The following is a 23,964-nucleotide window of genomic DNA, read 5'->3' on the forward strand; positions in this document are numbered from 1 at the left end:
TGTAATCATGAGAAGGAACATCAGACTAAGCCCAGTTAAGGGACATTCTACAAAAAGACCTGCCCAGTACTCCTGAAAACTATCAAGGTCATCAAAAATAAATAAAATCTGAGAAACTGTCACAGCCAAGAGGAACATAAATAGACATGGCAACTAAATGTAATATGGTATCTTGGAAGGGATCCTGGAACAGAAGGACACCAAGTAAAAACTAAGAAAATATGAATATCTTATCAATGTTGGTTCACTAATTGTGACAAGTGTACCATCCTCATATAAGGTGTTAATAATAGAGGAAGCCGGGTGTCCAGTATATGGGAACTGTGTACTGTCTTCACAACTTGTCTGTAAGTTAAAACTATTCTAAATTATGGCAGTTAATTAAGTATGAAAAAAATAGACCTATCCTAGGGACGTGGGTAGGGGCATAGGTGAAATAGGTAAAGGGAATTCAGAGTACACTTACCACAAAGAGCACTAAGTAATGTATAGAAGTGTTGAATCACTATATTGTACACCTGAAACTAATCTAACACTGTACATTAACTATACTGGAATTTAAAAAAAAAAAACAAAACAGACTTGTTCTGTACACACTGTGAATATTTGAAGATACCATAATTATCCTTCCATTCAATTAGGATACAGAACTGGGATAGTAGTACTTTTTAAATGGTTTTGAAATAGTCATCACTCATTCCAACAGTGTTGAATTAAATGTATAAATACAGCTGGACAGTACCATTTCACTGGCTGCTTGAGGGTTGGGGTCATTCAGCAGGTTTCAAATTCCTGAAGAAGAGCACCCTTCCTCAGTGTTGTGGACCAGGAGCCTTAAAACTTACAAGGTTCCTGCCTTAACCTCAGGGCAGCTTGTAGTCTTGTAAATGAGATAATTGAGCTAAGATGAAACTCTTTGAACTGGATATTATTGGTCTTACTTTGTTGTAGAAAATATTCTCAAAAGTTACTTCTTTTTTTTTTATTCTTATGTTAATCCCCATACATTACATCATTAGTTTTAGATGAAGTGTTCCATGATTCATTGTTTGTGCATAACACCCAGTGCTCCATGCAGAATGTGCCCTCCTCAATACCCACCACCAGGCTAACCCATCCTCCCACCCCCCTCTCAAAAGTTACTTCTTAAAAGTATCCATCAGTTTGGGAGTGCATTGAGGTTACCTGCTAATAATACACATATTTTCTGAGTTGGAGCAATGGTAAATTTTTTTCCTCCTTGAACAAGACTCTTTTGCATCTAAGCTTTTGCAATATAGTGATATTTTGCTTTGTTTTAAGGCAAAGACAAACAATATACCTGCAGGGATGAGTGGGAAAATATAGCTTTTATTTTAAACATAATTTTGGCTATTAAAGACCTCCTTTGTTTTATTTTTTAAATTTTGGTCATTATAATTATTTTCATTCCACCCGTTTCCATGGAAGATTAACTTCCAGTTTTAAAATCTTAATTGGTAATCTAATTATAAAATTTATACAATGTACTCTTCCTACCATATTTCAGTGAGCTTCTGATTTTATCTATTCATTTAAATCTTATCCCTTTGTTTCATGACATTTTGCTTTTCCATCATTTGGTTTTTGTGTTTTGTTTTGTTTTTAAACCAAGAAATCCCATCGGCATTAAGAAAGATTAAGTTTAGGGTTCTGATTGTGTAAGCAGAATCCATATAAGCATTGTGATATACACAGGAATTTTGTGATCAGATCATGAACTTTGTCTGAAGAGTAAACTACAAGAGAAGTTGTAGTGGTTTGTTAGGCAACAATAGATAATCAGAGCAGTGGTGTTGTTTTTAACTGATCAAAAGAGTAGAGGGAAGGGTGGTTTCTCTGGGTAGCAGGGTTGTGGAAGATTCTTCTTCTTTTTTTTTTTTTTAAATTCCTTTCTGCATTTAAAATTTTTTCCTCCTTAGTGAACACTGATTACTTTTAAAACTTAGGAAAAGGAAATTATACAAAAAACATTTAAAACACAAGGAGTTATAGTGGAGCAAAACATCATGCTACCTCAATTGTTAGTTGCTGCTTTTTTTGTTTGTTTTGAGAGGGAGAGAGAGGGCTGGGGGTCAGGCAGAGGGAGAGGGAAAGAGAGAATCTTAAGCAGGCTCCACGCTCAGGGTGGAACCCAATGTGGGGCTTCATGCGGGGCTTGATCTCATGACCTTGAGATCATGACCTGAGCCGAAATTAAGAGTCAGATGCTTAACCAACTGAGCCACCCAGGCGCCCCTGTTGCTCTTGTTCTTGTAATGGACATCTCTGTGAGTGGTGGGGAAAGGAGCATTCATCCTGTTTCTATCTCGAGAATCAGTGGAAACTTCATCCTGCCACAGGTGGCGTAGTCTATGAATGAATGCAGCCGTTATGTAACTTTCCAGGACTTAATAAACTAGGGAGGGGAACACATGTGGACAAATTGCTTTGCCTTTTTAGGAGTTCTTTAAAAGACACAATGAAAGTACTGTTGTGAAATTATTTCCATTAGCAAAATGGCAATAATTTTTAAATCTTATTGTTAGAGTTAATGACAGAAAACTTGAGTTAACCAAATTGCCCCAGGAATGGAGTGCGCTAATCAAGCACCATAATTCCTTTATTCTTGCCTTGTTATTGAAAGTTGTTTTTTTTTTAATATATTTGCCCTCTCTGCTTAAAAGTGCAGGATCTTAAATACCAGTAAATTTTTCTTTCATGATTTCTTTCATGATTCAGTATCTTGCCTGACCTTAAGGTCATTGTTAAAACAAACAAACAAACAAACAAAAAATAAGCAATAGATCCAAAAGCTGAAGAGGTTTGACAAAATCTGTGCTAGCCTTCTGACGTTCCCTAGAAAAGAGTTTATTTTTTTTTTATTTTTTATTTTTTTAAAGATTTTATTTATTTATTTGAGAGAGAATGAGATAGAGAGAGAGAGCATGAGAGGGGGGAGGGTCAGAGGGAGAAGCAGACTCCCTGCTGAGCGAGGAGCCCGATGTGGGACTCGATCCTGGGACTCCAGGATCATGACCTGAGCCGAAGGCAGTCGCTTAACCACTGAGCCACCCAGGCGCCCCGAAAAGAGTTTATTTTTTATCTAAGCATTATTTTCTCTTATACTTAACCTTCAAGTATTTTTGGAACATCATTCTGTTCCCAGCATTTTATTCTCTTTCTTGGGATCATTAGTGCTGAATTCTCTCTCATCAGCTCAGGTGGAATTTGGCAGGTAATATAAAAGTAAATCAAGTTATTGGCATTCTGAGGCTGTTCAGGGACTTAAATCATGTTTGGTTATTGCTTTAAAAAAGGAGAATACTTTGACAGCACTATGGTAAACTGACTCCATATTTTCTAATCATTTTGCTGAGAACCCACTCTGTTTTCTTAATAAAACATCAGCTTTGAAACATAATACCTCTGTATGGCTAATTTATTGAAAAGTAGCCCAAAATATAAGAATGTTTATGTAGGTACATTTTCGTAGTCCCTCAATACTTTATAGGAATATCCCTCAACTAGAAAATGCTTAGCTACCACTTTGGGTATGTGTGAGATTTTAACATATCCCCTGCCCCCGAAATCTACCCTCAATTGCTTTAAAGAAATAGTTGCTTCATTCTAGAAGAAAACCAACAGAGATTCTGATGATCTCTTATGTAACAGACCACTCCAAAATGCAGTGCCTTAAAATAATAAGTTATTATTATGTTGTGGTTCTGTGGATTAACTGAGTTCAGCTAGACAATTCCTGCTTAGGATCTCTCACACACTTGCATTTAGATTTTGGCTCACATTGCAGTTACCCCTAGGCTTGGCTGGGCTGGGTGTTCAAGATGCCTCCCTCACAGGGCTGGCAGTTGACGTTGACTATGAGCTCAACTGGGCCATCAACCAACACCTAAAAATTACTTTCCACATAGCGTGGGCTTCTCACAACATGGTGGTCTGAGGATAGGTAGTCATGCTTCTCACCTGACAACTGGCTTCCTAGAAGCGTGGCACTTCGATTCTGTTTGTCAGAGTGGTCACAGAACCTGCCCATATTCTAAAGGGAGTGGAAAAATAGCCTTCGCCTCTTGGTGGGGAAGTAGCAAGGTTTCATGATGGAGGAGCACCAGAAACAGAGATACGTAGCAACCATCTTTGGGAACCGCAATCTCCTACAGCCACCAACCTATTCAAGTTTCAGGACAGGTAGGGACCACTTTCTGTGAAAAGCATTGTGGGCAATCCCACTGATTACAGATTGGAAATTTAGATTTTGTCCTTGGATCTAATTTTTATTTTTATTTTATTTTATTTTATTTTTTTTTTTTAAAGATTTTATTTATTTGACAGAGAGAGACACAGTGAGAGAGGGAACACAAGCAGGGGGAGTGGGAGAGGGAGAAGCAGGCTCCCCGCTGAGCAGGGAGCCCGATGCGGGGCTCGATCCCAGGACCCTGGGATCATGACCTGAGCCGAAGGCAGACGCTTAACGACTGAGCCACCCAGGTGCCCCTGGATCTAATTTTTATTCTGAAAGAAAAGCTGCCAGAGAAACACAGCTACTTCATGCTTATGTCCTAAGGAAGACACCTTTATATAAGTACCAAATACCCAAATTGCTAAATATATCTAATCCAGGGAGACAAACAAAAAACCTGTTATGTTGTTCATAAGATCTTCTCAAGATACAAGCTGACATCAGTAATGAGCCTAAGAGAAGCAGTCTGTCATCAAACGTAGCCAAGCTACTTTCTAACCAGATGACCTTATTCAAACTCCATATGCCTTGATCCCTCATTTATAAAATAAGAAAAATGATTTATACTTTCCTGGGCTGTTTTGAGGAACAAATTAGGTGATTTTTGTAAAACACTTGGTAGACTGCAGCAGATTGTAAGTACTCCATGAAAGATAGCTACTTTCTTCTTATCTCTGTTCTTCTCATTTCTCTTTGTATGATAGGCCCTCAAAACGTACCAGTTACTAGAGAGTTACAGACACTTCAGTGCTTGTTAACTTAGGTTTTACTATTTTGTTGAATACCTTCTATGGAATTTTTTAAATGGAGTCTCCTGACTAATTTCAATTTTGAGTCTTTGAACTTATAAATAATTTTTTACCCCCCACCTCCAATGTTCCCAATATGGCGGTCAATGTTGGGTCATTGTGTTTAAAGTGGAAGATCTTCATCTTAGTCTTAATGTCTAAATTTCAAGTTTAAATGAGTTCATGTTCTTGGAATTTAAGAAAGAACAAATAAAGTGAATTTATAGTACAAGTAAAAATGTGTGTTTAACTAGAATTTGTCATCGCTCATTAATGAGGAAAAACTGTCTATCTCTAGTGGCCCTCTTGTCTCAAGAGTCTGCTAATTAGCTAAATGTTTGGCATATCTCAGTAACCCTATAGCCTGTATAATTAAAATAAGCCTTGAACACACAGTATCCTACATCTTATCTTCCTTTTTGAAGGCATGAGAGCTTTCTAATAATAGTTCCTTAGCACTGAACCGATGTCAGGATAAAGAGAGAGAACATGTCCACCAAATGAATCTTCTTATTTTGTGCATTTTTAAAGAATGTTAAGTGGGAAGCATTTTTACTTTCTAAAAAAGTTCTATTCTGCTTTTAGAGGAAAAATAGAACCTCTATAAAGTTAGAGCTTCCAGTGATTTCCTAGTCATTGAAGAGAGTAGAGAAGGATATAACATAGATGGACAAGTTTAACTGTTGAAGTCGTTCATTTAATATTTACACAGAATTCTGGGAGCATCATGAAATTGAAACGTTATATATTTTTTTAAAGATTTTATTTATTTATTTGAGACAGAGAGAATGAGAGAGAGAGAGCACATGAGAGGGGGGAGGGTCAGAGGAAGAAGCAGGCTCCCTGCCGAGCAGGGAGCCTGATGCGGGACTCGATCCCGGGACTCCAGGATCATGACCTGAGCCGAAGGCAGTCGCTTAACCAACTGAGCCACCCAGGCGCCCGAAACGTTATATTTTTTTAAGTCTGGCACTAGTTTAGTAGAGCATGCTACAAGTTGAAATATTTTCTCAAGAACCCAGGGAGAGAAAAATGCCTCAACCCCATTATTTATTCATTCATTCAGTCATTCAACAAATATTCCTTAATCACCAATTCCATGCCAGTTACTGTTGGTTTTAGGGTTTGTGTGGAATACCTACAGTCCTATCTAGAAGGGGAAGGCAAACCAGTGAGCAAGCAATTCCTATGGAATATGCTAACAGGCCCAACAAGTAACCACATGGCATTATGCACCTTTAATCCAAACGTAGTACATTAGGAAGTCCAAGTGGTGGGTCTCCTTTATATCCTCATTTTAGCTAAACTACCTCCATCAAAGCTCTGTGAAAAACGGTATAGGAAAGTATGGGCCCCTGACTGATGTTCCATCCTTTGTACACAACGGAGGGTGCTCCAGTGTTGGCCGGTGTGCCTGGAAACCTCCTCCCAGCCGGAAGTGTTTGTTCATTCAGCAAGCAGGAGTTGGGTCCTTATCACATGCTAGGAACCGTGCTTAAAGCCAGGAATACAACAGTATACAAAACTGTAAAACATGCTCTTTGCCTTTGTGAAACATAATTGGGAAGGAACAGCCTGGTAAAGAAGCATAGAAACAATATGGCAGATGTTGACTTACAAACATGAATTACTAGCTAAAAGAGCAGCAGACAGGAGTGCCTGGCTGGCTCAGGGGGTGGAGCATGTGATTCTTGATCTCAGGGTTGTGAGTTCAAGTCCCACGTTGTGCGTGGAGACTACTTAAAAAATAGAGAGAGATAGGAGATAAGGGAACAATTAATTATGCCTCTTGAGGTAAGGGAGATGGAACTTTGAGGGATAAAGAGGAGTTTTGGAGAAGACCAGGTGAGGAACAGAAGAAGCTAAGGCCAGGGACTTAAAAGGTCATCGTGTCAACTCAGAACTCCCCCAGATCCAAAGTGAGGAGAGTGTGGGCCACGGTCAAGCTCTGAAGGACTGTGTACACCATCCTAGCAAAAATTGGAAGCATCATTACCTAGTGTCAAAGCACCTGGTTGGCTCTGAACTCAGACAAACACATGTTCAAGTTTTGGCTCTCTCACTCCTTAGCATGTTACATGACCTCTGAGGCTGAATATCGTGAGGACACAAGTATAGTACCTCTGTAATGGACTGCTCTAAGGACTATGTAGAATAATGCAAAGAATGGGCGCCTGGGTGGCTCAGTTGGTTGGGGGACTGCCTTCAGCTCAGGTCATGATCCTGGAGTCCCAGGATCGAGTCCCGCATTGGGCTTCCTGCTCAGCGGGGAGTCTGCTTCTCCCTCTCCCGCTCCCCTCCCTCGTGCTCACTCTCTCTCTCTCTGTCTCAAATAAATAAATAAAATCTTTAAAAATAATAATAATAATGCAAAGAAAACCCTTAGCACAGTGCTTGCCACGCTAGCAGACACGCAGTACACGTTAGCAGGTGCTCTTGAGGCTAGATTTGATCCAGTGGTCATTGGATGGCTGTTGACAGTTACTGTTTTCTTGCTATTGTCACTGTAGATTACTGAACTTCCTTGTGCGTGATCGTAAAAAGTTGTTATGCTAGTTAAACAAAGTAATATTTGTAAAGTGCTTAGAACGGTGCCAGGTACATAGTAAGTGTGTATCACATAATTTAATCTGCTAAGAGTTAGAAATAGAGTTTTCTTATTTTATAGATGAGTAAGCTAAGTTCAGAGACTTTAAGTTTCTTGCCTGAGGTAGTACAGCTTATTAAGTGCGCGACCTGTATCCAAACTGTGTTTCATTTCATATTATAGCAATCGCATCTTAAAATTGGATTTTTAGAAGATAATATAAAACCTGATCATCACAACACGTTTTTTATTTTTGTGAATTCTCATCAGATGGTTTCTGTCCTTGCTCAGGTGCAAGTCATCGTTTTTCCACAGTGGCAGTCATAACCGGCGTGTAATTTTGCATTCCAGCTTTTTCTTAGCATTAGGTCATTTTCCATTTTCCTTTACAGTCATCATGTTAAATTTTAACAGATGTGTAAAAGTACTTCAAATTGATTTCCTTAGCTTTTATCCTGCTGTTGGGTATTCGTCTATTTCCTATTTTTCATTATTATATAGCATATAATGCTTCTGTAAGCATATCCCCAAATACAGCCATATTCTTCTGTTGATTTATTTCCTTAGATAAGTTTCCAGGAGTGGGCTCACTGGGTTGATGGTTGTGAATAGTTTTATTGTTTTTGACATACATTGCCTCATGCAATGTTTGGACCGGCAGTGTTTGGAGACTGCCAATTTCAACACTGAGATAAAGAGGTCCAATTGATAACTTCTTCAGCAGTGTGCATTTTATTTTTTTTTAATTCTTGCTAATTGAATTGAAAATGAAAATGGTACCCAAGGCCATTTTATTTTTTGCAGGTTTTGATTATTATTTTCATACTTTAAAATGGAGGGTCACCTAATATTATGGCCTTTTTATGCTTTCTTTCTACTCTTATTTTTATTATTCAATTAATAAACATTTCTGGAGTATCTGTACTAGACCTGGACTCCCCTTGTTTTGGAAACAGAAGGGAAATGAAAGATAAGGGATTTTACCGTCTGGCAGGAGAGATAAGTGGGTTAAGGACCACTTTGGCTTCATGTGATAAGGACTATGATAGGTATCCACCTGTGGTAGGAAGGCAGAGGGCAAGGAAGAACACACTTCTTGAATGGAATGGCTCTTGAGTCATTTTGAAAGAGATACAGATGCTGTTTGTACATGTGTATGTGTGAGTGTATTTATAGCAGGCAGATGCAGATACGTGTGTGTGTGTGTGCGTGTGGGCAGAAATCTGGGCCTGTATAATATTTGGTCATCATTATCATAGGGTGACAAGAGGAACATTTGCCCAGAGCCAGAAGCACTGACAAGTAAGGAGAGGGCCAAAGATGGAGTGGCCCAGTAAAAGAATGGAAAGAAAAGGGCAGTGAGGTAGGAAAATTAGAGGACAGCCGTGGGAGGAGGGAATTTGAGGAGAGGAGTGGTAACCTCAGCCAGATGAGTGAGTGGAGGAGCATCTGTTGAACTGAGCTGTTAGCATTGGTAACCTTGATGGAAGCAGTGTTTTTTTAAAAGACCAAGTCGGTCTGATATTCTTTTATCTTGCAGTGCCATTCTGATTTTGAAAATACCTGTCCCTATATGGAATGTGTAGTAGAGAAGGAGTCTGTGTTCCAGGATCAAATAGACCCCAGTTCAGATCATGGCTTAACTACCTACCAGCTGGGTGACCTTGAGCAAGAATCTTAATACCTTTATGATCTTTACAGTATCTTTACATAAACTCTTTTACAGTATCTTGCAGGATCTTAGGATTAAATGAACTGATGTCTTTAAAATGCTTAATGCAACCAGCGCCCGGCTAGCTCAGTCGGTAGAGCATGAGACTCTTAAAATGGTTAATGCAATGCCTGGCAATAATAGGTCCTCTGCAAATAGTAGCTGCTAGAATGATCATTATTACCTCAAATGTGTACTAGTGATTATTTTTAAGCACATCCCGTACATGCTGTGTTCTTCTAGTCATAACTAGTCACAGCAGAGCAGGAGAGTGAGGTGGTTAACAGCTGGGTTAGGATCCCACTTAGCTCTGGGCCTTGAGCAAGTTACTTTGTCACTCTGGGCCTCAGTTTCTTCATCTGTGAAATGGAGACAATAATAACACCCACCACATAGGTTTCTTTTAAGGATTAAAATACTTAGAATGCCAGATAGTAAGTGTTGTTATCAGTGATAGCTTTGATGATGATGCTGGTGGTGGAGGTGGTGGTGATGATGATGGGGTGGAGGTGGTCATGGTGATAGCTACCTCTTTGGACAAAATAACTCTATTTTAAGAATATGAGTAATTCAGTGCCTTTTGACTTTTTTCTCTTTACTCTCTCCCTTTCCCGTACTTCATTAGCTTATTCTGAGGATCTTAAAAATTCTTGTTCCTTTCTCTTGAAGTTTCATTTACATTTCTTTTTTTCTTTTCTGTTTCAATAATCTCATCAGTTATTAGACTTGTTAAGATCAATACTTAGGATTTTTCTTCGTGGCTCTTTTTTTTAAATCTACAACTATCTTCAACTGGTGATCTTGCTTACTTATTGCTGAATGGAAAATTGATTCCATGGTCACCCATCCCTTTTTCAACATCACTATCCCCCAGTAAGTGTATTCCTCTTTTATTCTGTCCCTGATATTTGGAACAACAGTCTCAGATTTCTGTGGAGTTGTTATTCGGATGATACAGCCTTTCTAGCATGCAGAAGCCATTTAAATATTCTTTGTAGGTTTCACATACACCCATTGGTGCATGCATGCACACACACACAGCCCCCAGTCCTTGTACTCCTATCCTACCTCCTCTGTTAGATTCAATTTTTACAGGGAAAATCTGAAGCTATACTAATTTTCACCTATTTGATAGTGATCTGATTTTCTGGTTGTAGACTTCAGAATGCTTTGTATCTTCAATAGGTATGCCTTAATGTATTTTTTTGCTTACGAATATAACAGAGAACACAGTGAGCATTTCCAATCTCCAATCCATAGGTTTTTTCTATTTGGCCTTGGTGTTAAGTTCTGGAAAACTGACAATTTTTTGTTGGTTCTTCTCCCGTTAGAGACTCCCTTTGCTTGTAAGTTACCATCTCCACGCTCTATTTTCTATGTCAGTCATCTCTCACCTTCTTTTCAATGTCTGATTATTTTTCAACCTTCCATGTATGTTTCTTGTACCTATTTCTGATTCACTAACTCAATTTTTCTGCTGTGTTGATTTTAATATTTACTGTATACATTGATGATCTTATTTCTTCTTTCGTGGGGTGAGTACATCCTGCTCTGTTCTTGTTTCTTAATGGAGATGTTTCTTTTTACCTCCTTGAGAATGAGTAACAGTCATTTGAAAATTTCTCACATGGTGTGCAACATTTACATCAGGGGGATTATAATTGTTTCCAAGATCGTCTAGTTTTTTTCATTTTTCCTTTGGGTCATGTAACTTTCTCATTAGGGCCAGATTTATTTATTTATTTATTTTGGGGGTATATTTTCTTAAACTGTCTCTCTTAATTTTGGAGTGTCTACTATATGGAAGTTGACTTTAAATTCAGTTTCCACCTGTTTGGGAGGTTGGGATCAGATCTACCAGAGATGAATTCTTTTTTTTCTCTGCTCTCCTACCCTTTTCAGTAATCAGCGGTACGATTCCTCCAGTTGAGATTGTAGATCAGACCATTTTAAGGGGACGTTTTCATCTTGCCCGGCCATGTGGTTACTGCCAATATTTATCTCCTGAAACAGATTGGTGGAACATTTAAAAATGTGCATGCCATTAGTGTGGTAGATGAAAAACGAAAAATTTCTTCTGAATTTTCTCAATTCTTATTATTCCTTGTGGCTGTATATATTTAGTTAACTTCTCAGAAAATTTCACATAGGTTTGTTGTTGTTGTTGTTGTTGTTGTTTCGATTGAGGGAGAGAAAGTTTTCCCTCCCTATTCTGATTTTTCCCAGAAGACCAGAATTCGGCATTTGACAGTGATAAAATCCAGAGTCAGTATGGTGTGATGGCGAGGTTTGGAGCCAGAGGGAAGTGGCTGTGGACCCCGATCCCACTTAACTATCTGTGTTACCTTGGGCAGTTTACAAAATATTTTTGAGCCTCCATCTTTTCAACTATGGAACAGTAAAAATAATACCTACCTGACAAGATGGTTGTGAAGACTAGAAATGGAAAGCACGGACCAAGTTGCCCGGTACATGGCAGGTTCCTAATAAATGACTGTTGCTATTACTGGTAGCATCATTCAGTTCAAAGTGGTGAGAAAGCAAAGTCAGTTCTATGATTACGTAGGTGGGAGTCAGAGAGTGGGAAAGCCGTGACTCCAAATTCAGTTATAGGTTGGAGGGTGCTTGTATAGAAAAGAAACAAATAAAAAACCTGAACCAAGAGTTAAAAGAGGGTGGTTCTTCCAGTATCTCTCTCTGTGTTCTTGGTCAAGTGACTTCACTTTTGAGGCTCAGTGTCTTCATCCACAAAATGTACACAATCTTGATGGCTTCCCCTCCCACCCCAGTCCAGTTCTCTCTCTTTCTTACCACTGTCCTCGGTATTAAAGTCACCTTTTGATGTTGCTTTTTACTGCATATCTGATCATGTTACTCCCCTTTTGAAAGCCCTTCCCATTGCTCTCAGGTTCTGACCCAAGTGGGGATGACCCCGCACTGCACTCTGGGCTCCTCTCTCCCCTCCCCTCCTAGCCAAGCTCCTTCCCACCTCGATCCTGCAGTCCCGCACTTCCTGCCCCTGAGCTTTTCTCATGTCCTTCCCTTGGCCAGCTCCGTCTCCCTTGTCTCAGCCCTAATGTGCTTGGTCCAGGGAGCATTCTCTCACCCCTCCACCATCCCCTCCACTGCCCGCCCCCCACAGATTTCACTGTAGCATGGAGCCCTGTGCTTCTCCTTTGTAACCCTTATCACCTTGTAATTAAAGTTACTTACGTAACTGTTTGCTTTAGGCCACCACTAATTGACTATGGCTGTTCTCCGGACACCTTGATTACTGCCTAGCGTGTCATAAGCACTAAATAAATATTTATAGGATAAATGAATGAATAAACAAATGAATATTATCTTTCACATGATGCTAAAGGAGGCATGGTCTTTGATTTTTTAATATTTCCGGTAGATCCAAGACTTAGCCAGGTTGGATGCTAAGGAATAATGAATGCCTCATAAACAACTTCAAAAATAAACGTCCTAATATGATATTTGCAGTTATTGGTTCTTTCACATAAGAAAAAGGTTAAATTATATCTCATGTCAAAATGGGGTGGGGCTGAGGGTTGGTGGTGGCTCTATTTGGAGTATGTCCTGACCTCAGAGGTGCACCTGTTCCTTTGCCATATCCAGACTTGCCCTCAGGCCATGATGCTCAGACCCGTGGAGATGGAAATTAGTTGTAGAGAGAGTCCATCTGAGAGTAGGTGGGTCTGTCTGAGGGAGACCTTGCCAGGGCAATCCTGAGTCTCCAGGCTTTCTTTGAATCCCTAACACCTGCTACCTTGTCTGGTCCACAGTAACCACTCCGAAGAGGATTGTTGAGTGAAAGGTACTTGTCTCCTTTTCTTTTCCGTCTCTGATAATAATGCATTTCATTTACATGTCACCCAGTAGTTTACAGAGCTCTTTCAAGGCCGCCTACTCACTGGAAGCTCACACTCTGTGACAAAGGTACAGCAGGTATTTTCATCTCTATTTTAAACTAATTTTAAAAAGGAAAAGAAAATCTCAGAGGGGTATTCCCTGCCAACTATTGCCTGAGATTTACTTTGGAATGAGGTATGATTTAGATTTCAATTTTATAAATGTAAATTGCCCAGAGTTAAGGAGGCAGAAAGCTCAGAGAAAAAACTCAAATCTGGGTCTTCTGATTCCTAGTGTAAATTACGTATCAGTTGCCCTCATCCAACTTTTCTACAGCATAAATTTTTTGCTTCTTTCTGTCTCAACGTAAGAGATGGAACAAAAAGACACTTATAAATTTTTATTTCCTTTACACATTTAGTTGGGATTTTTTTTTCCATTGTAGTTTAGGATCCTTTCTTTTTCTTTTATCCCCACAGTGATTCAGCAACCATGCACTGAACATCTCCTATGTGCCAAGAACTGTCCTGGATGTTCAGAATAAAATTAGGACATGATCCTTCTTGTTAAGGTGCTCATAACTTAGTGGTGTGTATGGATACATAAATAATTAAAATACAGTTAAACCAGTGATACTGTGGAGGTAGGAGGGTTTAGGGAATGAACGTGTCTATGTGGGAGTAGGAGAGAGGGCAGGCAACAAGAATATTTCATGGAGAATAAATAGATAAAGGGGCGGAGGGAGTCACTCCAGGCATAAAGAACAGAAGGATGCGGTGAGAACGTCCTCAAATGGATAATAGTCCAAGGTAGTTACGACAGAGAGGAACAGTGGGGGAAGATAGGTCTCAAGAGGCAGGATGGTTAGACTTGAAGGTCTTATGATGTTAAAGCTCAGGCATTCTCTAGGCAAAAGGGAGCCCTTGATATATTTTAAAACAGATGGATGACATCAGATTTTAAAAATAACTGGCATTAATGTGTTCCCGTCTAGAAATTCTGAGTTCCAAGTTGAAGATTATGAAAAGTAGAAGTGGAGTGAAGCAGAGAACAGTGTATTGTAGGAAAGCAAGCCCGATTCACGCTGATTTCTGCTAGCAGCAAAAGTGACTCCGGTCAGCTGTGTGGGAGCTCGGAAGGAGGGGTGGAAAAAATTGAACCAAATGGCTTTGTATTTTGATGGCTGGTTCGCTGCAGTCTGAGTTGTCCCTGATTCTGTGATGTTAAGACTCAATATCAGCCCTCTAAACATGAGGACACTAAGTAGAACCTACAAGAAATGCTTCTAAGCAATATTCCAAAGGAAAGAAAGAATTCTGGTTTTCCATAAACTGTATCCAAAGCTGAAACCAACAAGGTCAGATGTTTTTGCTCTCTGAAACAGTTCCCAGCCATTTCGCAACTCCTTAGAGCATCAGATGCATGAACCACGTCAAATAACATAATTCCTGTTGAATGTCATTTAAAACAGCAAATGAGGATATCAAAGAAATGGTGAATTGAGAACTTTTTTTCCTTCTTTTCCTATGAAAAAGTTAACTAAAAACACATGTGGTTCAATGGGTGGACCTCATTTTAGTAAATTAAGCCTGTGGTTTCTTGTATGTGTACTTAAATCTGGGTGCTTACACCATCAGAGCCAAATTCCAATCACGTCTGAAGGCTTACTGTTCCTTCTCAGAAAGAAGTACAGATACAGACAACCCACTGATCATCTTCCTGTGGACTTTGGGAAATGTACTTTGAGAATATCTTCTGACAGTTTGGCTGTTGCCTCAACCACAACCTCCAGAATTTCTCATTAGCTCTAAACCCTGGCAATCTACATTGAATCAAATAATTTCTATTAATAGGATATGTTGATCATCCTAAGAAACTTGAAATGATATAGTTCTTAGCATTAAATTCTGTTCCTCCTGCTTAGTATGACATTAAATCAGTAAGAAAGGAATTGAGTAATTTTCCATCATTTTAATGAACAGTCTACAGAGAAGATAGCTTTATGACCATGGACACATCTTTTAGTCTCTCTGGTTTCAGTTTCTTCATCTGAAAACAAGAGATTTGAACCAGCTGACATGGCAGTAGGTAACCCTTTATTGTAAACATGTATTTCTCTAACATATAGTCTAGCAAACACACTCCAGGGCTGTTTCAGAAGGTTCATAGTTTCAGATACCCAGATTCCTTCTGTCTTGTTGCTCTGCCGTGCTCAACATACAGCTTCCATCTTGTGGTTAAAAATGTTGCTCCAGCACCTGCCACCACGTCCACCGAGCAGCCAACGAGAAGAGGAAAGGTGCCAAGGGGAAGACACACCTTTTCTTTCAAAGGCATGAAGTGACACACACCTTCCACTCATACCCCTTTGGCTAGAACACGGTCATGTGGTCACCCCCAGCTATGAGAGAGGTGTGAGATGGATCTCATGTCATGTCGTTGTCATGGATGCTGCACCATATAGAAGGGGCAGGGGGTAGAGATATGAAGACAACAAGCAGTCTCCTGTCCCACATCTCGGGTCCTTTCTAGTTTTAAAATAAATGGTAAGTGCAAGTTCCAGGTCTAATTTCCCATCAACTGTGCAAAAAATGGGAGACCGTAGGTACCTGTTTGAAGTGCGGGGGGCGGAGAGGGCAGGAGGCGAAAGGTCCAGCAGGGGGGGATATTGCAAAGTCCTGATGAAGTGTGTTCTTTGTTTGAAAAAACTGATTACTTTTCCTCAAAACAGGGAAAACAAATAAGAAACCTGTGTGTTCCTCTCTCTACTTACATTATAACTCAACAAGAAACAAATTAACTGGGACCTTAATTTCTCCTTTCTACTTTCATATCCAAACTTTGTTTTTCTTCAGAGGGAGAATCAAGTTCGTTCCTGTTGGAGGCAAATGACTAACTCCTTCCCTTGCACAGCCTAGAAGGTGGCTCTGTATAGCAAGGGGCCACTGAAAAGGCAGACAGGCTATATCTGATGCTGGAATTAGATACAGCGACATGTTATAACCTCTAAATTAAAGTGAAAGAATCCTACAAAGCTCCTTTTAATAGTGTGGTAGTCACCGGAGATACTCATTAAATCTTCTGCGTCCATGGGGCAATTTTTTGGCCCATGTGACCATGTGACTTGCCTTTCCTAATGGAATGTGAATAGAACTGATATATGTCACATTTAAGGGAAACCCTTAAGAGCCAGTGTAGAATTCTACATATTGCGTACTTCCTACCATGGTGACCAGCAAAGTTCTTGATGGCTGCTCTCTTTAAGACTATATCCCTGAGTGAAGATAAGACCTGGTGATACAGAGCAGCACCCCTGCTGACCTGTGATGGGCGTGTAGCATGAGTGAGAAATAAATCTTTGTTGTTTTAAGCCATTGAGTTTGGGGGATGTTTGTTACCATAACATAACCCCCTGGCTGATACAAACAGAAACTAAAAAATACTCCAACAATGGATGTCAAGTGATAGGGAGGCAGTTACCACTCCATTCATGAAAGTAAATCATTAATTAAACAAAAACACATCATTTTTAGTAAATGCCAAAGAAATGCAGTATATATAATGCATGCATCTTTTTGTTCCATCTTAATGCTTTTACCCAAATACTAATAGCTAGTGCTCAAATTATTAGCTTAATTTAGTTGTGTCTCTTCATGGTAGTTAGCAGCAGGATTTTCAGTAAGCCAATCCCTAAACTCTTATCTTAACATAATTGTTAGGCTATAAGATACACCAAGGTTTTGTTTTTGTTTTTGTTTTTGTTTTTTACGGCACACCAAGGTTTTAAAAGAAATTGACAGACTTGTAGTATGTCCTTGAGTCTGACAGTCTTCAGTATTTTGGGTTATAGAAACTTGTAATCTAGATTTGGAAAAGGTTTTTATTATGCTATAAAAAGTTTTTATTATGCTATAGTTCTGATGTCCTGAAATTTGGAGCAGAAACAGTGACTTTCTGATCTGTAACCTGTGAATGGTATTACCACAAACAATGTAAATGCTATCATACCAACTTTTTCTCGAAATGCTTATCATTTTTTAAGCATTTAAAAGAAGTGTCAAAGTATACTTGTAAATGTAAAAACAACTTTTAAGAGTCATTTTATTTAATTAAAAGTCAGTTCCAAAACCAATGAATAATAGCTAACGTTTATTGCATGCTATTTACCAAGTATTCTAAATGATCTACATAAATTATCTCACTCAGTCTTCATAGCAGTCCTCTTGTGCATGAGAAAATCGAAGCACAGAGAAAACTAGGAAATCTCCTGAAGCCCAGCCTAGTGGGAAGTGAAGGAATTGAGATTTGAACCCATGTTGTGTGGCCCCCTGAGCCTCCATCTATATCCACAGTGGCATCCTGCCTCCCCGAGGGGGTGGTGTGGGAGAATCCTGGGAAGGACCTATGTCCCTTGCTGATTTTGCCCAAGTGCATATGTAGAAGAGCAGCGAGATCACGCTTCTTGCTCATTGTTTGACAACAACCAGTGTGTGATTCCCCTCATCCTGAAATACTAGGGGCTTTTTTGTTTGTTGTTTTGGGTTTTTTTGGTTTTTTTACTTATTTTAAGTAAACATCCTAAAAAGATTAACTTGGAGCATCATCCTAAGTGAATATGCTTCCTATCATCATTAGAAGAAACAGCCTCGATCTGTTTGATCTCCTGTGTGTCTGGTCTGCTCTTCCCCATCCCAGAAGACAGAATCGTAACTTCGCTTTTTTAGGTCTGAGACCAGGACTCTTTACAGGTGACCTGTCTGGATGTCTTCCAGTGACAGGATAAGGATAGAAATCTTGTGTTCAGGTCCTAGCAGAAATGATGGGGAGTGAATATCAGATCCTTAAATGTTTACTGAGAGATCACATCATGGTCCCCTGATGATGTTGAGGGCCCACAGAGCCAAAATTGTTCATAATGTTGTTCAGTTAAACTTGAAAAGCAGTGTCTGGCTTTCTTCTTTTGCATAAGCAGAGCAGATCTATCTGGCTGTCCAGATGGGAAGTTCATGATCTTGGTTGGCTTTTGGGAAAGGTGTGCCAAGGTGTGCGTCTTCACTTACTAAGCTGGAAACCAGAGGGTATCACAGGCTGATGTGCAGAGCTGCTCAGTCAGAACCGCCTGAACTTGAATGGGAAGGTGACAGCATTCTGTGTGACTTCTGGCAGCTTTGGCATGTCAGCTTGGCCAGCTCTCTTTTTACAATTTCTTAAGTGTAGAAATTCCTGAATTTGCTGAAGCTGAATGTTCTGGGAGCAGAGGGATGAGAGTGATTAATTGCCTGAACTGTGCTCCTGTTTTTGCTTTCAGGCAAATTCCTCCTCCAAACAGGGTGCAGTCTTCAGCTTGTCAGCAGGTTGTTGTCACAACACGTTGGGAGGCTCGTCATCTTAGGCACTTGCAGCTAGATAACTGATCTCACCTGCAGATCTCACCATGTGGGGATACTGAGATATAAGACAGGCAATTCATGTGATACACCAACAGTAAACACTGTGCCAGGCGTGGTTCTAAGCCTTTTACGTGCATTAACTCATTTAATACTAATAAAAACCTATGGAGATGCTTTTTTTTTTTTTAAGATTTTATTTATTTATTTATTGGAGAGCGAGCGAGAGAGAAACAGCATGAGAGAGGAGAGGGTCAGAGGGAGAGGCAGGCTCCCTGCTGAGCTGGGAGCCCGATGTGGGACTCGATCCCAGGACCCTGGGATCATGACCTGAGCCGAAGGCAGTCGCTTAACCAACTGAGCCACCCAGGCGCCCGGAGATGCTTTTAATATTCTTACTTCACAGATAAAGAAATGTTAAGCACTTAGGGTCATGCAACCAGTCGAGAGCTGGATTCAAACCCAGGCAGTCTAGCTCCAGTAGCTAGAATGACCCAATCACCCAAAAGTAGTATTCTCTTGAAAATGGTAAATCATAGGATCAATGATGATTCAAAGAAAGGAAATACATATTTTAGCAAAATACTAGTTTTTATTGTAGGAAGGTTATAGATGAATACCTGACAAGCAGGTCAGAATTCTGAGCTGCTACTGGATGCGACACTTCTACGTGGGAGAATCCTTTATCACCTCTGCATGGAGAGTTAGTAGAGGTTGTGGATACCGTAACAGACCGTGCTTATACAAAGGTAGATGATTAGAAAATCTCTTCAGGGTGCCTGCCATGTGTGGAGCATGTAGCAATGACAAGGTAGGGGTGATCATCTTTGTGTTTGCCCGAGGATCCAGCAGACCTTTAGTGAGCAAGAGTCAAGTTGACGGTAAATGGGCCCAGAGCTCCTGCCAGAGCTCAGAGACTGCCTGCCTCCCATGGCCACAGCATCCTGGGGGGGAAAGAGAGAGATGCAGTTCCATGGCTTTATCCAAAGCTCTCTTCAACCATGAATGGGCAGAAGTGCTTTCGAGGATGACAGACACTGTGTAGGATGACTAAAATGTCCTCTCACCCAAACCTCGGAGAGCCGCAAGCATGGCATCCATCCTACTGTGGGAGCCAGTAAGAGGGCCAAGGGTCACTGAAAGTGCATTCTCACATTGCTCAGTGACCCAGCTGCACCAGTACTAGGGAGGGTGCCCTCCCTCACTCCGGAAGAACATACATGCACGCTGGTGCCTGGGGAGGTCTGGCTAGAGCCTGTCACAAGCCCAGGACAATGGCAGGAACAGTTAGACCAACCCAGGTCAGGGCCAGATGGAGCAGAAGCTGCCCATTAGAGGTATCTCTGGAGCAGGGCAGAGCGGCAAGAAAGTTTAGTGCCCTGTTGTCCACCCTGGGTTTCTCTGCCAGGAAAACTGGAGGGGAGACACGGGGGTCCCAGTGTGTCCCCTGAGAGGAGACCCTGTTTTTTTTACCCACATCCTTCTTTTTTACTGCCTTCGGCCAGTGTAGCTTGGGGGAGCAACAATGATAATTATATTGTCATTTACTTGTCATGTACTAAGTGAGAAGTCAACTATAGTTGACCCTCGAACAACATGGGTTTGAACTGTGAACTTCGATGCAGATTTTGGGGGGATAACTATACTACAGTACTATAAATGTATTTCCTCTTATGATTTTATTAATAACATTTTCTCTAGCTTACTTTATTGTAAGAATACAGTATATAATACATACATCATACAAAATATGTATTAATCAACTATTTAGGTAATCGGCAAGGCTTCCAGGCAATAATAGGCTATTAGTAGTTAAGTTTTGGAGGAGTCAGAAGTTCTATGTGGATTTTTCAACTGCATGGGGTGTCAGTGCCCCTAACCAACTCATTGTTCAAGGGTCCACTGTTACTAGTTTAATAACCATACAGAGCCTTCTACCATGCTCATTTATGTGCTTCAGGTGATCATTTGATATCATCTGCAACCAGTTTGTCTTGGTTTTCAACCCTAGATACTTGGATATTTAGGAATGCTTTCTAGAATTTCCCTGGTGCACTATGTCCACTGTATTGTTAAAAGTAGATTGGTTGTTCTAAAAATATTTTTTATGATTTCTGGCAGGGGAAGCTGATATATTTTATAATTTAGTGAAATGTTATCAAAAGGATAAGGTTTATTTTTTTAAAGATTTTATTTATTTGTCAGAGAGAGAGAAAGAAAGAGAGGAAGTGTGAGCACAGGCAGAGGTAATGGCAGGCAGAGGGAGAAGCAGGCTCCCTGCTGAGCAAGGAGCCCAATGGGGGACTCGATCCCAGGACCCTGGGATCATGACCTGAGCTGAAGGCAGATGCTTAACAGACTGAGCCACCCAGGCCTCCCTAAGGTTTATTTTTTTAAAATAACCAAATGCTTTTGTTTTCACTATCATGAAGCTGGGGTGTGGCAGCGGGAGACCCGTGATGACTGCAGGTGCTTTTCTCTAGTGAAGAGCAGGATTTCTGCTTTTCTCCAATATCACTGAATTCCAATCCCCTCGATAATTTTTTATAAAAGATAAAGGATATTTTTCCAAAACCATTTATTCTCACTAGCAGCTGAAGCCGTATAAGATTCAGTTGAGTTTATATTTGATTTGAGACTATCGTGATGTTTCATTTAAGTAGTTTTGAAAAATACAGACATTTAGTTCCCATTTGATTCCACTCACTCACTCAATTTTTGTTTTTAAACTTCTGGTTCAGAACCACTAAAGAGAATTAATATTTAGATTTAGATCACTTCTAATTTAGGGCTCCGAGCTTGAGAATCAGGGTCATGCCTCTTGTTACAATTACTGTTCTGTGCATTTTCGAGAAAGTAATTAGAACCAGGTGCTTACTTCCACTCCCAGACTCAACTCCAGTGGTTATTACTTTTATAAAATTAATAATTTGATATAAATTTTAAATAATTAGATAGTGGCTTGAAGGTTGAGGCACGGCGGCCCACAGTATCTCATTTGTAATTAATCATTTGGAACCCTACAGTGCACCTTGTCTCTTGCATTTCTGATGATGCAGGGTATATGTTCAAAAGAACTTTTGAAATTAAAAAATACAAACCAAAGCAAACAGACACCATTTTTCACTTAATAGTTTAGCACAATGGCTAAAGTTTGATAGTTTCTGGTGCTGGTGAGGCTTTAGGGAAACCGACATTCTTATGCTTTATTGGTGTGGTTATAAATTGCTGCCACCTCTTTGGTAGACAATTTGGCAGGATCTTTTAAAATTATTAATGCATATACCTTTGGTCTAGTAGGCCACTTGCTAGGACTTTACTGTGTGTGATGAATGAGTCATCTGTTACCGTGTAACACATTACCACAGAACGTAGCCAGTTTAAAATGACAGATATTCATCATCTCATGGTTTCTGAGTTCAGGAATGGGGGATAGGTTAGCTGGGTGGGTCTGGCTCATGCTCTCCCATGAGGTTCCTATCAAACTGGAGACAGGGCGGCAGTCATCTCAAGGCTCAGTGGGAGTGGGGAGTTCTTTTCTGAGCTCACTGTTATGGTTGTTGGGAGGCCTCACTCCCTCACCACATGGGCCTCCCCTCAGGGTGCCTGAGTGTCTTCATAACATGGCTATTGGCTTCCCCAAGAGCGTATGAACCAAGAGGGACCCAGCAAGCAAACCAGGGAACACACAAGAGAGAAGCCACCATCTTTTATAAACCAATCTTAGACCATCATTTCTGTCATAGATTCTGGGCCACAGAGAACAACCGGGTACCGTATGACAGCCAGGAGGCAGAAATTCTTGGGGGTCCTCTTGAAGGCTGCCAACCACGTGTGGCCACTTTAAAATGAACAAAAACCCAAGCTGTATTGCCAACCTGAATGGCCATCTCTGTGTTAAATAAATCACGATGCATCATACAGTGGAATATGTGCCAGGTGTTAAAACAGAATAAAATCTTGGGTTGCCTGGGTCGCTCAGTCAATTGAGCATCCAGCTCTTGATTTCAGCTTCACGATCTCAGGGTCGTGAGATCGAGCCCCCTGTTGGGCTCTGCGCTCAGCGGGGATCCTGCTTAAGATTCTCTCTCTCTAACAACAACAAAAAAAGAATGAGATCTATATGTGCAGATATGAAAATATCCCTAAAATATACTATGAAATAAAAAATTAAGGTAGAGAAAGTAGTATACAATGATATATAGATTTTTTTAATAGTATACATGTAATCTGGTATAGCATACATTTTTTTGCTAGAATGAAAAACTATTACCAGTGATTATCTTTCATCTTTTTCCCTCCCTCCATTTCCCTAATGAGTAATTTTTTTAAATTTAGAATTGGGGCACTGATGTCTGCTTGAACAGTCCTCGTGCCCTGCCCCCTCAGCACCAAGGTCCTGCACCACACAGATCTCTCTTTTCCAAGTCCCTGAGGACCGCAGGAGTTTCTGAGTCATAACTGTTCCTACGCTGGACTCTGCTTTTCATTTGCAGCCCATGGCCCTGCTGTGCAGTGTATTGACGGAGTGGTACGTAGAGGCTTTCTGCCTCCACATCTTCAGCCACTGGGCAAGAATTTTTGTTTCAATAAATTTTGCAAGTTCCAAGATGCCTGGTCTACCTGGAATCTCATGAGTCATTAGATTTTTGTCTCACTTAGGGTTCCTCCCAGCTTGCCGTCCTGTCTAAAACTCCCTTGATTCCCAAGCAAGCTCTCGGGGTACTGCTGGCCTGACTCTGCTTTCTTCCAGAAGCAGCATGTTTGTTTCTAGCCCTGGGGTGAAATGCTTCAGTGAAAATTCTGCTTCATGAAGTCTGTCTTTTGGTCTGCCAGCTTCCACATCTCATTATCTGTTGAATCCTCATTTATTCAGTAAGAGTAAATATGTTTGCTAGATACCTCTCTTGTGTCCCCGAGACTGGGTATTTCTTCCATTACAGCATCTCTGTGGCTCTCCTTTTTATTAATTCATTCTACAAATATGCATCGAGCACCTACTCCATGCCAGACACTGTATTAGAGACTGGAAGTAGAATCAGGAGCAAAAGCCCACGGTCCCTACCCTAAGTGGATCTTACTGTCTAGTGGGAGAACTGCCACTAACCAATTGAGCGTAGGAAGCAATGACTGCAGACTCTGATCAGGGCCATGAATGAGGAGTCTACCTGCAGATGTAAAGCAAGAAGACTTGCAGGGCCAGTGACTGTGCCTTTGTGCAGATTAGAAAAAGCCATCCCCCCTAAGTGGACAAATTAAAAGGTAGCATCTCCAGGCAGATGCAGCCCAGTCCCAGGGCACATGACTTGGCCAGCAGAGCAGCCTTCCTCCCTACCCGCCCCCCTTGATTAGGAGCCCTTATTTAGAGCACCTCCTGC

The 23,964-nt window shown here is 40.5% G+C and overlaps 1 protein-coding gene across 7 annotated transcripts in view; it reads left to right on the forward strand.

The window, feature by feature from the left end:
• The window catches only part of CUNH1orf21 (chromosome unknown C1orf21 homolog), a 215,043-nt gene that overhangs the window by 128,693 nt on the left and 62,386 nt on the right, over window positions 1-23,964 (forward strand). The window lies entirely within an intron of this gene.

This window comes from Mirounga angustirostris, unplaced genomic scaffold (assembly GCF_029215605.1).
Source record: "Mirounga angustirostris isolate CCGP_5_RB_7025 unplaced genomic scaffold, mMirAng1.0.hap1 SCAF_6, whole genome shotgun sequence".
NCBI classification, from domain to species: domain Eukaryota; kingdom Metazoa; phylum Chordata; class Mammalia; order Carnivora; family Phocidae; genus Mirounga; species Mirounga angustirostris.